Genomic DNA, 16273 nt, shown 5'->3' on the forward strand with positions numbered 1-16273 from the left:
TTGTGCTTCTACATTTCCACTCTTCCAAGGGCTAAACTTTGGTTCCTGATTAAGATAGCAATATAGATAGACTGCAAACTGCCATACAAATTTTTCCCCAAAAAGTTTGAAACCAGCATAATATCTGGGATGCAAAATGGAGAGTTTGGCTTGAAAACACTTTTGGTTCGCATGAAAAAAAAAAATCTTATTGGAATTTTTTTTCCTAGGAAACCGATGTTTGAATATATAACGCCTGAAAAAGTGATTTTTAGATGTTTGATTGACCATAGAAAAGTGACACATTTCAGAGTGGCTTATATTTGATTAAGCATCTTTTTCTCTTTTTTTTTGAAAAGTTGTGTAAAGCACATGTTATACGCTTAATAAAGGCAAAAACCTATCTTATTCTATTTAAGAGCTTAAGAAAACCTTTAGAAACCCTAATTTCCAACCGATGAAAATTAGACTTTCCCATATTCCATATAGACTTTTCTTTTTTATAAAATATGAAAATCTTATTTTTATGAAAAAGCCACTTTCTTATCTCTCTTTTTTGAAAACTCCAACCAAACATGCAACAATTCTGTATATTCCCATCGGCTACATTTTCCCTCCTCCTGCAAACCAAACAAGTCCTACAATGGTCCCATAATTTTCTCGGTTTTTATATGCAGATACCATGCTGCTAAGATGGTCTGCAGTTGACAAACATAGTTGGGACTTCAGAACTTGGAATTTAAAGCTGCAAGGTACCAAATCATCATAGGAAATCACCATCTGATCAAATGGGAACACAAGAAGCTTTATGAAAAATGAGTCTTCCTGATGAGCAATTATCATTACCATGGGATTCACCCTCGTCTTATGTATAACACAAATGAACATGCTGATCCTGGATAAATTGGGTATGAAAGAAAAACTCCCCTACAACACAGTCAATTGGGAGCTTTGATCGATGTGAGAAGACTTGAGTAATTAACACTATGGAAGGGGCAAAAAAGAACTGATTTTGACTAAATAATAAAGAACAAATCAAAAAATCAAAGAATCAACTCCTCGTCTGTGCAAGCTCGAGATCTGACTCAGAAAGACTGTTTACTTTCTCCTTTAGGAGACTTACATCCTCCTCATCCAATGCTCTATCACCCTTGACATGGGAAGCCAATTTAGCCTGTTTCTCATGCTCCACAGCCCAACTGTAAACTATCATTCCCACCACAGCAAGCAACATCCCTAGTACATTCTTGACAGTAAGCGCCGAGTCAAACAGTATCCATCCTAATATTAGCACGCATACGGTCTTCATGTGACCCAAGACTTGGAAGGACGTTGCAGAAAACCGGCCGATGCAGAGGTATTGGCTCATGTTGCAGAAGACAGATAGGGAACAGGAGAGGAGTATGAACAACTGCAAGAGAGTGGAAAGGAGAGGTTTAATCATGAATAGCCCAAAAATATTTGATTTGGGCAGCTAAAAATAGAAACAAGTAAAACATGCATGTTGATGTGCATGGGCAGGAGCCTTTCCTATGTGCAATTATACAGCTTACCATGCACCTTGCTTGAGTTCTATTGCCGGTTACAGGTAAGAATCCCTTTTACGTATAAACTTGTATAAATGTATAAGTCAATGTGCATGTATATTATAGAAAATAATGAACTCGATTGTGTATAAAAAAAGTGATAATATTTTTGCATTCTATAATGAGAGCATGTTAGTATATTCAATTAATAAAATTGAGACTTGCATAACTGGATGGTTAGGCATGGTACTTTGGACTAGCCTCATTATTATTGATTCCCCTATCACAAACTAGAAATATGGCATTATCCCTCGAAAAGTTAAGGATTAGCAATTCTTTTTAGAAATCGAATGGATTCGGTCTTATACATACGCGAGGAAGGTAATCAAAAAAGAAAGACAGAGTTCTTCTTCCTTTTATCACTTAGGATCCGTGCGAGATGAACGTCTCATGCATGGTTTTGAATGAGAGAAAAAAGTGAGGAATCCTCATTTCAACTCTGACTCACCCACTCCAGTCGTTGCTTTTCTTTCTGTTACTTCAAAAGTAGCTGCTTCAGTTTTAGCCACGCGAATTTTTGCTATTCCTTTTTATTTCTCACCAAATGAATAGCATTTTTTTCTGAAAATCCTAACTATTCTTAGCATGATATTGGAGAATCTCATTGCTATTACTCAAATAAGCATGAAATGTATGCTTGCACATTCATCCATCGGTTAAATCGGATATGTAATTATTGCCCCATCACAGATAGGAAACGTGACTATAGCTAGTCCAAAGTCAAGAATAACTTAATATCATTAATATACATTCGTAAAATGAATGGGTGGGTGAAGACTAGGTTATGCAACTGATGCAACACCTTTTGTATAACTGCAAGCAACCAGCAATCCTGTTTAATTTTCTACAGCACCCATTTTTCAAAAAAACTTGATATCCTACTCCCTCACAGCAGTCCCCATCACAACTGTACCATCTTTTCAAGAACCAATCTTTGCTCTTTATGCACCTATTTTTTTCTGCCAAGCTATCAAGTCTTTTATTATGGACGCTATTTTGCATTACTTTTACTGGTCATCATTTAGTGTATGCTGAATATGGAAAATTGATGGCATGATGATATTTTGCATAATATTAGGGGATAAAGTATTTAACCAGCAATAAAAAGATATCAACTCTTGGGTAAAATTTCATAGGAAGTGGTCCAATTCTAAGGGAAATTTTAGAACTTACAGTTGCTCCTGTAGAGAAATGGTACTTCAAGAGGGACTGCCCGTTGAGGTAGTAGTCTGCAAAAGGGCCAAATAAAAGAAGAGAGATAGCCTGAACCGGAGCAGTTTGGCTCAGCAGCTCAAAAGAACCGATGTTGTACTTTTTCTGAAAAGACCCAATGGTCTAGAAAGATGAAAGTAGCATTAGATTGTTTATTCACACAGAGACTGGAGAATGTATGTAGAATCAGCAAACTATTTCCAAAGTATTGTGGTATGCAACATCTAACATAGGCAAGAGTATACTAACTGTATTCCAATATTCGATATAGAAAGCAAAGATTAAACAGAATCAATAAAATGACCATCCTTTATATTTTGAAAAATTAAGCATTCAACATCAGCATATCAATGACCATCATTACAGTTAGGGGAATAAATGAAGGCAAGCAGCATAGCATTTTCTGCAACTAAAATCCCAACAGCAGTAATATACAGCAGTACAACATGAAAGTATTTAAAAAGATTCCTAGGTGGCCATTACTTTGAGGAATTCTATGGAGAGTTCCATCAAAAAATAGAAAAAACTAGGAAACCTTAGTGCAGAACTTTATCCTACATACAAACTAACTCAATTGACAGAATGTGATCACATGAACCAGGCTACTCTTTTTGCCGCGATACGATCTTTGATACAGGAAGACTTCCCTATACATAATAAGAATTTAAGTATATATCTAAACCTTAACCAACAAGCCTTAACCCAGACAAATAGTACCAATACAGTAAGCATCTTAGCACAATTACAGGTTCTGTCTAAACAAGACTTCCACAGCCCACATTGTGGAAGAGAACTGCCCTTAGCTAAAGCAGTTAAACAGGCATGCCAAATGGACTACAATTTGCTAAAGATTAAAAAGACTAAAATTATATCATATTTTTCACTAGGAGAAACTATGAAGAATTCAAGTTATAGTTTTTTTTTGGGTATATCGGCGCCTCACACGACATGCGCGAGTATAGCCAACAAGGTCAGAAAAAAGAAGCTGGCAAAGAGAGTAAGGAATACAAAAGCTAGCAACCCATTCTTTATTCATTTCTCTAGATCTGAAAAACGCTTTAATTGCATAGGCATGAAAAAGGCAAGCAGACACTGCAACTAAATATTTGGAGAGCATCCAAATGTCCTATCAGCAGAACCTCATTCTAAATTTCTTCCAACTTACTACATAGAAAAAGTACCCAATTTATAAAAATAAATATAGTAAACCTCTGTGGAGCCCAAAACCCATCATGAGTTACCTGAAATAATACCTCTATCATCCATGCAATCATTTGTCGGTTGAAGAGATTCATAGTAAAACTATTGCTTGTTTTGCTCGGAATAAAGGGATGTTATGTTCTGCTAAATGTTTATTTATTAACCCCCTATTTCACAATAATTCTTCCTAATATTCACATTCATCTTCTCTTTCAAATAAATGCATGACATTTTTGGTCATACAAAGACATTTCAGCCTTTTCAGATTATGAGGCACCTTTCCATTTTTTTTCCATTTTTCTCTAGCTAAAGTACACCAGCAGCCTCCTTTGTATTTAGAACTCCTGATAGACTAAAATCTAAAACAAAGCTCGAGTTCGGCTATTTTGAAATTCTAATTCGTCAATAGTTATTTTTCCAAATAAACCCTTTGCACTCTGACCTCATTCATCAAAATCTCTGTTTCTGGCTTCTGCAATATTTCAGTGTTCATCGCAAGCAACTACTTAGCAAATGTGATTGAATTTTATCAACCTGATTTGATGAAACATGGACTCTTAAACAAGCTTTAGCAGTTAACAACATTTAAAAGTCAACATCTTATTATACATCAAGTTCATTGCTTAAGTTGATCAAACTCTGTTTTAACTGTACTGCCAGTTTCTGTGCATTTAGTGGTTGTCACCTAGCAAGACTATAGCTGGTTTTGCATGTTGTCCATAGATGAACCAATGGCATGGAATCCATTTTAAACCCTCCTCTCGGATATTCACCACACTAATGTGATGGACAATCTACAAGCGCATGCAGTTGTCCCTTGAAAAAACACAATACAACACCCAAAATACTTGCATTTTGATATTCATGTTATTTTCCAAAGTAAAATTATGAAACTGAAAATCTACTGGAGTAAAATTTTCTAAACCCATGTTTCACTGTGAATCATCTTACATATTTTCTATTTATAAACCTTCTCTTTTCAACAGACAAGCACCTCCTAAAGAATCTCGACTCTCAATATTCAACAACTTTAAATGCACGAAAAGGATGGAACCATGATTCCGAAATGAAAAGCCTCAAGCTGTGTCCAAATAAATCCAATGAGTAAAGGCCCTATATCTCACCCAGTCAGCATCTACAACTATTAGTTCAAGGCCAAGAATCTCACTTTCATCACTCCTTCATTTCTTCAAATTTTGAGAAGCATCTGGTGTCAATCAAGCTTGAAATTTGCCAATATGGAAAGAACTAGAAAAACAAACTCGTTGACAAATGTGCTTACCTAGAGCCTTAATCTCACACAGAATTTAGACTACCATGTGTTATACAATCATCAAATTATAAAATGTAAATATACATGCCCAAATATATAGTATTATTCTCAAACGATATAACAGATGAGTTTTCATTATTTTTTTTGAAAATTAAAGTTTTACATGTTTCAGTGTAAAAGTACTAAATACATCCAGGGGTCTCAAATGATACAATTATAACAATGTAGACTTTATATCAACATCTGTTTCATTCTAACTTTATAATTTGTGATAATTACTGCAACTGGAGCTTGGTGGGTTCGAGTCCTCAGGCAACTACTTTGTGTAAAAAGAAGGCTAGTAGGTCTATTCCCAATTCGACCCTCCTAGGACCCCGAATGCTCAGAAGCATAATCGTGTAATTACCTAATTACCACAACTGGCGTATGAGATTCCAAGCACAAACCTTTTAGATGCGCAAACCAGAGAAGAAGAAATCTATTATTGAGAAAAACCAGTTTCTTAAATAATCAACTATTAGATAGGAAACAAATTTTACTTTACAAAAATGAAGCATTCATCACAAAAGCTATGCAATTGTTAAATGATATAAAACACCCGTTTCCTACCTTCAACTTCATATAAATTTTAAGTCTCTGCCATATGATACCAGCAGAAAGAATTCAAAAGTGAAAGTCATAATTATTTCTGATTCAATTTAAAGATCTATGTTCAAAGAAGAAAGAATGTTAAGATGCTCACAATCTGCTGCAGCGATGTGCAGAACACAGCCACGCATGCACAAAGGAAACCCTTAGCATTAATTTCCACATCAGTGACCGTGCAAACACCAACACCAAAGGCTACCACAATTACAGACATTATCACTCTCGGGGAGTAGTTTTTTGCTGTTGAGTAACCATTCCATCATGCAAACCACTGGTATCATGCTCAACTTAGAGATCTGCAAGTTTCACAGCAGAATTCAGGCTGACAAATATATTGTTCCAACACAATAAATCATATATTTCTAGATAAACCAGGCATAAAACAACAGACCTGGTAAAACCCCACTGAGTTCAGCATGAGACTAAGGTTCATCCCTGTAATTGATAGATTAGCAACGATGGAAAACCACAAGAGCTCCCAAAAAGGAACATGCTTGGACATAGACAAGCCAGATGCATTTGAAACATATCCAATAATTCCCGTCAGGGTAAAATGAAACCCTGTGAGCGTAGTTGCTGCAGAAATTCACGTACCATCAGTAAAGTTCATTTAAATTTAGAAAAATCAATCAAAAAAATCCAAAATTCTATATAGCATGGGTTGTGTGAATCTGAGTTAACCCATAATTTCTAGCAACTAAAAAAATCAGTTAATTTCAGTATCACCAGAAATCGCCCCAAGATGCAGTTTTTATGATCCAAATAAAATTGCATCCATACAAACTCCTACAAAAACCTTAATCAACTATCCAAATTCAAGATTTCCAAGAAACGATTCTTAGCGCCCAATATTTTGTGCTTCTATAATCATTTCAAGTGACTTATAGTAATTCAAAGATTTTGACAGACAGGTTTACGCATAAATCCGAGATCATTTAAGTTATCATTCATAATACAAACCCACAATGGGATATATAGCATCTTGAATATTTTTTTTAAAAAATAACACCAATAAACCAGGATCAATCATGTTTTTCAAGATAAAAATTGAATCTTTATACATTAATTCCATCATAACACAGCAAGATAGAAAGGTAGAGAGAGAGAGAGAGAAAAAAAGGAGGAGGAGGGAAGCAAAGAGGGTGTACCAAAGCTGAATCCATAGCCACCAGCAGACATGAGCTGCTTGTTGGCCATGATAAGCCCCACCGAGCTGACCACATTCATCGCCCACGCCCCCGTATCCGAGACGACGACCTTCTTCTCCATTTTCATCGCCAATCCGCCTTCTCCCAATCCTCCCTTCTCAACGAAAAACCAATCCCTGCTCCCTTCTCCCACCTCCCGGATCCCGAATCTGATATAAATAAATCCTCCAAGGAGGAAAAATTGGGACGGCGAGTGGGAGAAGAAATCAACGATTGGGGGTGAGACCGAGGGTTTTGGGACAAGAATTATATAAAGAATATAGGTGGAAAGATTCGTCTTTCCACGCCTTGACGCCGGCGTCAAGGAGAAGGATTCAACCCCTAGAAAAGAGAGAGAGAGAGAGAGAGAGAGAGAGAGAGAGAGAGAGAGATGGGGGAGAATTGCGGAGGGAATTAATAGGTCCCCGAAGGATCGGAGAGGGAGGGAGGGAAGGGAGGAAGAAGGAACGCGGGACAAGAGAGAGAGTTCGCGGGTTACGTGTACCGGGCTGGATGCACCGGACTAGTGCGGATAAGCCGTTCGGTCTAAGCTATCCGGGATAGGGAAACGTACAAGGCCGTTAGCCATTTTGCCAGAGCATAGCACGGGCCTTCGGATTATTATTATTATTATTATTATTATTATTATTTTTATTTTTATTTTTATTTTTATTTTTATTTTACAACAACAACAGCGGCTCATATAGGACGAGTATAAATGCGGCCAATAAATTCTCTGACAACGATGCGTGGTCCACCCAAAGCCTTCCAAATGGCCAGCAAAAAAATAGGCAACCCAGTCCTAGTCACGGCACCATTCGCCTTCTTGTATACATGCATGGCCTCATAGATGCGGCACTCTCTTAAAAGTTTGTAAATGTTACCGAGCATCGGCCTCTCAATGACGCGACTGCATCCCCGAATCCATGTGATCACTGAAGCCAAGTACCCCTCGGCGTCACGGGCTTTCGCTCAAAGGTTGGAATAGGGTATGGAATCCACGGATAAGGAGCAGTGGCATCACGATTAGATCCCAACATTTATCCAAATATGGTAAGGGGGGGAATTATCCCATCCACTGTAGGGCATTCTGACGCAGAAATATCTTAGATAGATTTTGTCTACCAAATTCACATCTGAATTTCAGTGGAGTGTATCAAGCTCAGCAATCAGAGGAGAGTTAGTATCCATCTTGCTATAAACAGTTTTACTACAAATCAAAGAGTTCTGCAAATTTTAGGGCATATACAAAGATAATATTATTTTTTTTTAATTTCAAAGCAATTGATTGTTGTTTCAAAAGTTTATTCATCTATAAATAGAGCATTCCTAAAACGGCCTTGTAGAATTAACTAGAATGATCTTATACAAATTATAAATTCTTACTTTAAAAAAAATATATGTGAAAATGAAATAAAGAATGGATTAAATGGTGCAAGAGTTTCTTTTCGGTTACCGTATTCATGTTTATTTTTGTATTAAAAAGTTGATTAAGAGGAATTGAATTCTTCTTCTCGGCAGGAGTTGTTTTTCAATTATTATATCCTTATTCATTTCTAATTTAAGAGTGGATTAAATGAGATTGAATCCTCCGAGTTTTTTTTCGATTACAATATTCATATTTATTTTTTATTTAACAGTTGATTAGGTGGGATTAAATTCTTCTTAGTAAGTGTTTCATTTCGATTTCCATATTTATGTTCAGTTTTTTCATATAAGAGTGGATTAAATAGGATTAAATGTGGATGGTAATGTAAAGCATCTTGCAACGGTCCCCGTGGATCTAAATAAACTTTACCATCTTGGAAGTTGAAACCCTGCGCCCTGTCTCTAGTTTTCTATATTGCCCCGACAGGAGAGAGCAGCACCTCAAAGGTCCAACGTCGTTGGCCTTTCGTAACCAAAATATCGTTAGGATTTTTGCTGCACAGTAGTCTTCCAACAAAAGGTCCCACCAAAAGTAGTTACACGTATGGAATTCAATTCTTATATAGTATTTGATACACTATGGAATAGATCGGGGCAATCGACCAATAAAAACTCGCCACTTAGCTATAGATTGACTACGCAAAGCTTGCTACATGGTCGACCTAGATGGTGCACGGAGGGTCCTTTATGTTTCAAACTCTCTCTCTGAGCTAACAGTAGTCCGGCTTATATTGTAGACTATTTCCAAACATACACGATTCCCTAGTAGTCCGCACGACCAGAAGCATGATGCAGGACAACTGCAGGAAGGAGAGGGAAGGGGAAGAAGAAGAGGAGGAGAAGAAGAGGAGAGAGAAGAAGACAAGGAGGCTAATTTTCATTCATCATTCATCAAAATCCTAAACATGAGGATGGATTCATATATATAGGGTCACAAAATAAAATAATTACAAAAAGATCCTAAAATGACAATATGCAAATAAACCCAAATGACAATATGCAAACAAACCCAATTAACATAAAATAAATCAATCTAAAATAAAATCAGGCTGGCTGAATCGGCTGGAACCCGCTGAGCTGGCTGAATCCTGTGGCGACTGGCTGACCTGGCATTGGTGTTCACACCAACTCTCCCCGGTTGGAAAGAAGTCGATCTTGACGAAAGTGGCTCGGTAAAGCCCCGGTAATACTCCAACAAGTCCGGGTCAATCGGCGATCTCTCCTCGTGCTGGATCCAAGTGGAACCGGACTTTGGTCGTCCACGCCAACGAACCAGAAAATGCTGGATGCCTCCATCACTGTCAAAAACTATTTGCTCAGCTAAAATAGAATCAATATACTCTTTTTGTGCTCGATGGAGGAGAAAAGGAAATGTAGATGGCATGAAATCAATAATAGGATAAACATCAAGCGCAGGAGAGTGTGCAGCAAAAGAGCCAACAGAGATTGCAACCAAATCTTTAATATTAAGAGTAAGGCTATGACCAAAATCAAATGGAAAGTCAATGGTATAGACGTCAGTGTCATCCTTGTGCAACACCCTGAATGGTCCAATACTAAGAAACTGCAATTTCTTAAGACGGATCATTACGTAACCCCAAGTTTGAAATTCTTTAGCATAGAAATCAGCTTGCATCTTATATTGAGCAGTACATGCATTAATGCCCTTATGGATTTCCTGATGCAACTTATAAATGTGTTGTGCAAATACATATGCAGGCTCAGAATCCTAACATCAGTTTCGATGGGTTGTGCGAGGGCATATCCAACTACACTCATGGTAGACTGGTCAGACTTGCTATCTGACTGTGCAAGCGAGCTAGGCGTAGTGTGGGTGCATCCTAGGGTTTCAGGTTTGTCATCACACAGTTCCTCAATGTCCGAATGTCATCGAGGTTTGGTTCATAGATTTGCTCCTCTAAGTCATCTATGTCACCTCCCTGCTCTTGCTGAGCAATAACGAAAAATTTGTTAGCACATTGGGAGGTAACGTGACCAAAACCTTGGTATTTGTAACACGAATTTTGGAATGTGGTTTGGGAGGCTTACCAAGGATTCCCTTGCCATTAGTGTCTCGGCCTGAGACATGGGCAGTAGGAGGGGGCCTAGGAGTAGTGGACCCTACAGAGGGTTTGGACCCTAAAGAATTAAGGCCCGTGGAAGTGCTCCATATGTCAGGGCGCCTTACAAATGTGGACTTAGTGTTCCATCGGTTAAGGAGATCGTCTTGGTAGTTAAGGGGTAGGTATTTTTCTTTAAGTCTCTCTTTCATCTCTACCCAATCAGTTATTTCATGTTGATGTCTCCTAGCTAACAGATGTTCGGTGCTTTGCCACAAAAGTTTAGCTCGACCGATGAGCTTCATTCTGGCGAACCGAACCTTCTTTTCTTCAGACAAATTATACCACTCAAAGAAGTGGTCCATTTCATGCAACCAGTCTGAAAAGAACTTTGGATCATTGCGACCATCAAAAGTAGGGGCTTCAACCCGGATGCCTTTCATCACATCTTTAACATGGTCACAAGGTTCTCTGGGCTCTACATTATGTCGGTAACCTCTATCAATATTAGAGAAGGGACCAGGTCCTCTAGGGCGAGGGTAGGCATGATGATGACCTGGAATAGACCTATTACCAAAATTGCCCTGCCAAACAGAGCCTTGTTGTTCTAGAATTTGTTCTAGGGTTTCGTTCCCTTCAAGACCCGATAAATAGGAGGCACTAGCTTCCTTGGGTTGAATAACCCTCTGAAGTGAAGCCTCAATTGAATCAAGTCAGGCATTAACCTGGGTGGACATTGTAGTTAGGTCATGAATTCGGGCATTATTGGCGTGGACTTAGGCAATGGTGTTTTGGACTTGAGCATTAGTGTCTTGGATAGCCTTTAATAGGGCTTCGATTTTCGAATCCATGTCTAATTGGGACTCAGAATGAGATGCGACACGACCACTATGTAGATGCGTAATATGATGAAGATACGTATGATCCTACCAACTATAGAGGTTCCTAAGTAGACCTAATGCATGAAAATAATTTGAAATTGCAAAGTATATGCGCAATATAAACGAAAGCTAGCTCGTAGCAATTGAAGTCAGCTTAGAATTACGTAATAAATTCTGGTAAGTAGTTGCAGTCAAATAGTACTAGTTTTCAGTGTGTTGCAGGACAGCACAGAGCCCTAAAGAACTCCCAAAGATTAGGTAGCCCTACAATCAATAACAAAGATAGGCCACTACTAGGATTTTGGTGTTGTCTGGAGTGGGTGTTGTGAAATTTTCAAGAAGTAATATCAATAAAGCACTTAAGAGTTAATTGATACTAAATTTAGACAAACAAATAGAATTTACAGTAAGGGAAGAAATCTGACCTGGGCTGAGGCGACGACCAAAAGTGAGGCGTAGCAAGTAGACTCGTCAAAGAGCTCCAATTGGATCTGTGCGCAGCAACTCATCGGGCCTGCTGTGAAAATGGGCCTGTCGAACCAAAATAAAGAAGAACGGCCTGTGGTGGGGCCGGATGGGCCTGATAGGTCTTCGAGCCCAACAAGAAAGAGAGGGAAGAGGGGGGAATGAGCCAGATGAGTGTGGAGAGGGTTTCACTGTTGAAACCCTTGATGAAATGAAAGAGGGAGGGAGAGTTGGCGATGGACAAGGTGCCGTGAGGAGTGGTCGGGACAGATGAAGAAGGGACGGAAAGAGAAGGCGGCGGCGGCGGCGGGATGAGGCGACGGGGCGGTCGGACGCAGGCGGCAGCAGAGGAGGCGGAAGCGGTGAGCGGCGACGGAGGAAGAGGAAGGGGCGGAGGGCGGAGGGCAGAGGCGGGGAGATAAGGCGGCGCTACAGTGAAGGCGGAGGCGGTCGCAGCGCGGGGGCGGCGCTGCGTGCGGGCGGCGCTGCAATGGAGGCGGTCGCAGCACGGGGGCGGCGCTGCGTGCGGGCGGCGCTGCTTGTAGGCGGAGGGGAAGCGGGCAAGTGCGTGAGGCGGCGGAGGCGGGAATGGCGACGGCGAAGCAGCGAAGACGGCGGCGGCACGAGCGGAGCAACGCTACGAGGGCAGCGGCGCAGCGTGCGGTTGGGGAAGATGAATAGAGGTACGGTTTTTTTTCCTTTCTTTTTTTCTTTTTTTTTCTTTTTCTTTTTTTCTTTTTTTTTCTTTTTAACTCAGACCCGTTGGGATCCGGGTTATCGGGCGTGACCCGCTCCGAAAACCCATTAAGGGTCCATCACGTGCAAGTCACGTGCGTTGTTTTTTTTTTTGATCCGGGCTACTGGATTCGGGTTAACGGGTTTTGTGACTTACCCGTTAATCCTTTCTTCAACCTCCCGACGGTTTCGGGAGGATGTGCCGCCCTTCGTGGCGGTGGCTACGAGCGGGGTGGAGGTCGCGGCCGCGGCTCTGCGGTGACGGTAGCAGCCGATCTCAGGTTTCCCGGTGGCGGTCTCCTCTGTGGGCCCGATGCAGGCGGTCGACGGCAGACGCGGGCGGCTCGGGTTGTAGCGGCGGAGGGAGGCGTTGCGGCGGCGACGGAGAGGAAGAGCGGTGTCCCACTCCTAGATCTGGCCACGGACGGTGGCCACAGGGGTCGTGGCCGAAAGCTTCCTCTGTCAGGACGGTTGCCACGCGGTTGACACCAAGATGGCGAGTTTCCGTGGGGTCACGGCGACCTCCGGCAGCGAATCAAAGCGGTGGCGCTGGTGTTGTCGGCGGCGAGGGATGGAAGCGGTGGCCGCGAGCGTGGTGACGGGTGGCCACGGGAACAGGGAACCTGCAAAGGGGTTTATGTCCCGTTTTTCTTGGTGAAAACACAAACCGAGAGAGAGGGAGGGTTGGACGCGGACGGGCGGCGATCTGGGCCTTCACAGACTCGGCGGTGGTGTCGGGGAGGGAACTGGTTGTGGTGTGATAGAGGGAAGACGAGACTAAATCGTGGCTTTGGAAACAGGGGCAAAGCCGGGCTGCTCTGATACCAAAGCTGATGCAGGACAACTGCAGGAAGAAGAGGGAAGGGGGAAAAAGAGGAGGGGGAAGAAGAAGAGGAGGAGAAGAGAAGGGGAGAGAAGAAGACAAGGAGGCTAATTTTCATTCATCATACATCAAAACCCTAAACATGAGGATGAACCCATATATATAGGGTCACAAAATAACAAATAAACCCCTACAAATAAAATAATTTCAAAAAAATCCTAAAATGACAATATGCAAATAAGCCCAAATGACAATATGCAAACAAACCCAATCAACATAACATAAATCCAACTAAAATAAATCAATCTAAAATAAAATCAGACTGGCTGAATCGGCTGGAACCCGCTGAGCTGGCTGAATCCTGTGGCGACCGGCTGACCTGGCACTGGTGTCCGCACCACATGAGTATAATTTACGGGCAAAATACATAGGTTGTTACCATAACGGCCAGCGAACAGGCCCTAACTACTCAACGATGAGCTCTAGTTGTCGCCTATATATTACATTCGGTGACGAGTTCTAGCCGTCGCCTATATATTGCATTCCGAGGGAATATGCTCCAGATAAGTTTTCTTTGGTTTTTCTTATACTACCTCTCTACTACTCTTAGGCCTTCTCCTATTTTCTAAAAGCCGTATTTGAGTTAGGCATCAAAGGATCCCCACCGAATATGCTCTGATGGATGAACTTTCTTATATTTGTTATTTCATGACGAATCCAGCATCGGAGCACTGATTAGAGCAGCACCTCCACCATCAAATATTAACTTAAAGGCACGCGTTGCTGAAGCCATCGCCAACCGAGTTCAACGGCCACCAGATCATCACCATGAAAATGTGCAGTAACCCTCATCTGATCTTTCTAATCTAGACGACGAATGAGCTGAACACTCCAACAATCCTATCAGCTCGACATCTTGGTCGAGCCAATCCCAGCAGCAACAGTATTTAAAAAGTAAATAAGATCATACTTTGGTTGTCCTCGTGAAAATATCTAACATGCCCTTGTTTTTTATTTATAAATTACTTTATTTGATCACAAAATTAATGTTGAGATTAGCTATGCAGTTGATAGATGAAATAATCTCTATTTTATTGATAAAATAATTTTTACCTTGCTTCATCACGTAATTAATGATGGGTCAGTTTTAAAAAATTGATGGTTGAGTTATTTTACCATTACCAGCATCAAAGAAGCTTTTTGTCACAATTATTTAGGGATTGGCTATCACTACTAGTTATTTGTGATTCTATCATTTCTGCTGCTTCCAATCTTGCTGGGCTGTATATAATGGGTAAGTTTCTGGGTTCATGCGGCCAACCTCGAAGCCTTGGAGTTGTACAACGAAAGGAAAGAAAACACCCAAACTGGTCAAACAAAAAATTATAAATCATTTTTTTTTCTTGCATGCCCTAGCCCCACTATATCACCGGAAAAAATTTCTTCTTGCATGCTTGGGTTCTCTTAGGAGCTTTACGTATAATTTGCATGCATCATTGGCGATAAAGAGAATACTTAGTATCGACTCATGCAAAACTGACTCGTGTGAAGTCGCGTTTCCTTTGGATTTTCCACTTGAAGCAGCATTTTTCTTAGTTTTCTCTCTAGGAGAACTAAGATAAAAAGTATGTTCCCACATCTCTTACTTGCTAACGCTTCACATTTTGTTTCAACAAAATCAAGAGTGTAAAGCCACACCAAAAATTAAAAAAAAAAAAAAGCATGAATACCCTCCTAAATATCAAATTTTGGATAAATACCCTTCCAAAATTGATATTTGCATGTATACCCTCATAAAACACTTGTTTTACTATTCTATCTTTTTTTATCCTTGTTTCTGCATATGTACCTATGCCATCTAACGCCGTTAAAAAAATTAATGATTTCAAATTAAAATAACTAAAATACCCTTAATGGGGTAGATATGCAAAAATAAACATTTATAAGGTAATTATGATGGAGGACAAAAAAAAGTAATTTCAAAATTTTATTTTATTTTTAATTAAAATAAATATGATTTTTATTAACGGTGTTAGAAAAATCGTTATGTTAGAGGCATTTGTGCAAAAACAGTATTCTATGAGGGCACAAAAATAAATAAAAATTTTAAGAAAATATTCGCACAAATTTGAATTTTTAGAAGAATATCCATGCAAAACCTCCCAAAAAAAAAGAAAGAAACGAAATGTCGGAGTTAGAGTTGATTCCCTTGCAATATTATTTTCTCTTCGCAGCAACATGCATGGCACGTACCAAAATGCTGATGACCGACAAACTGTTACCGCGCAGTTTGGTAAAATCAGAGGGCAAAGCACGCCAGAAATCTATCAAGCTATAACCATGTACTCAAGCTTGCAGCATAGCCAGCAATAAAAAAGTTTTGGGTTAAGATCTAAGGTCTCGTTTAATTGTCGACAAAAAAATAAAAAAAATATTTTATATTTAATTATTTTTTAAAAAATAATTTTTTCATAAAAATAAGAGTTTCACGTTTCGTGAAAAAATAAATCCACATAGGATATAAAAAAAATCAATTTCCACCCGCTAAAAATTAGAATTTTTTTCCAAAAATATTCTAAAGCTTTTAAATAAAATGAGTAAGATATTTTTTTTTATTAAGGGCATAACAGATATTTTACATAGCTTTTTCAAGAGTAGATGCTCAACCAAATATAAACCACTATACAATGTGTCACTTTTTTATAATCAAGCATTATATATCAGCTTTTCAAAAAAAAATATTCAAGTGAGAAAAATTTTCTTGCGAAAACGAGTCCCAAGGTTTTGGGAAGGGTA

General features: G+C 39.6%; 1 pseudogene; it reads right to left on the reverse strand.

Annotated features, from left to right (window-relative positions):
- Positions 1-784: 784 nt before the first annotated feature.
- Positions 785-7576, reverse strand: LOC103698353 (annotated as a pseudogene).
- Positions 7577-16273: the final 8697 nt, after the last annotated feature.

This window comes from Phoenix dactylifera, chromosome 15 (assembly GCF_009389715.1).
Source record: "Phoenix dactylifera cultivar Barhee BC4 chromosome 15, palm_55x_up_171113_PBpolish2nd_filt_p, whole genome shotgun sequence".
NCBI lineage: Eukaryota > Viridiplantae > Streptophyta > Magnoliopsida > Arecales > Arecaceae > Phoenix > Phoenix dactylifera.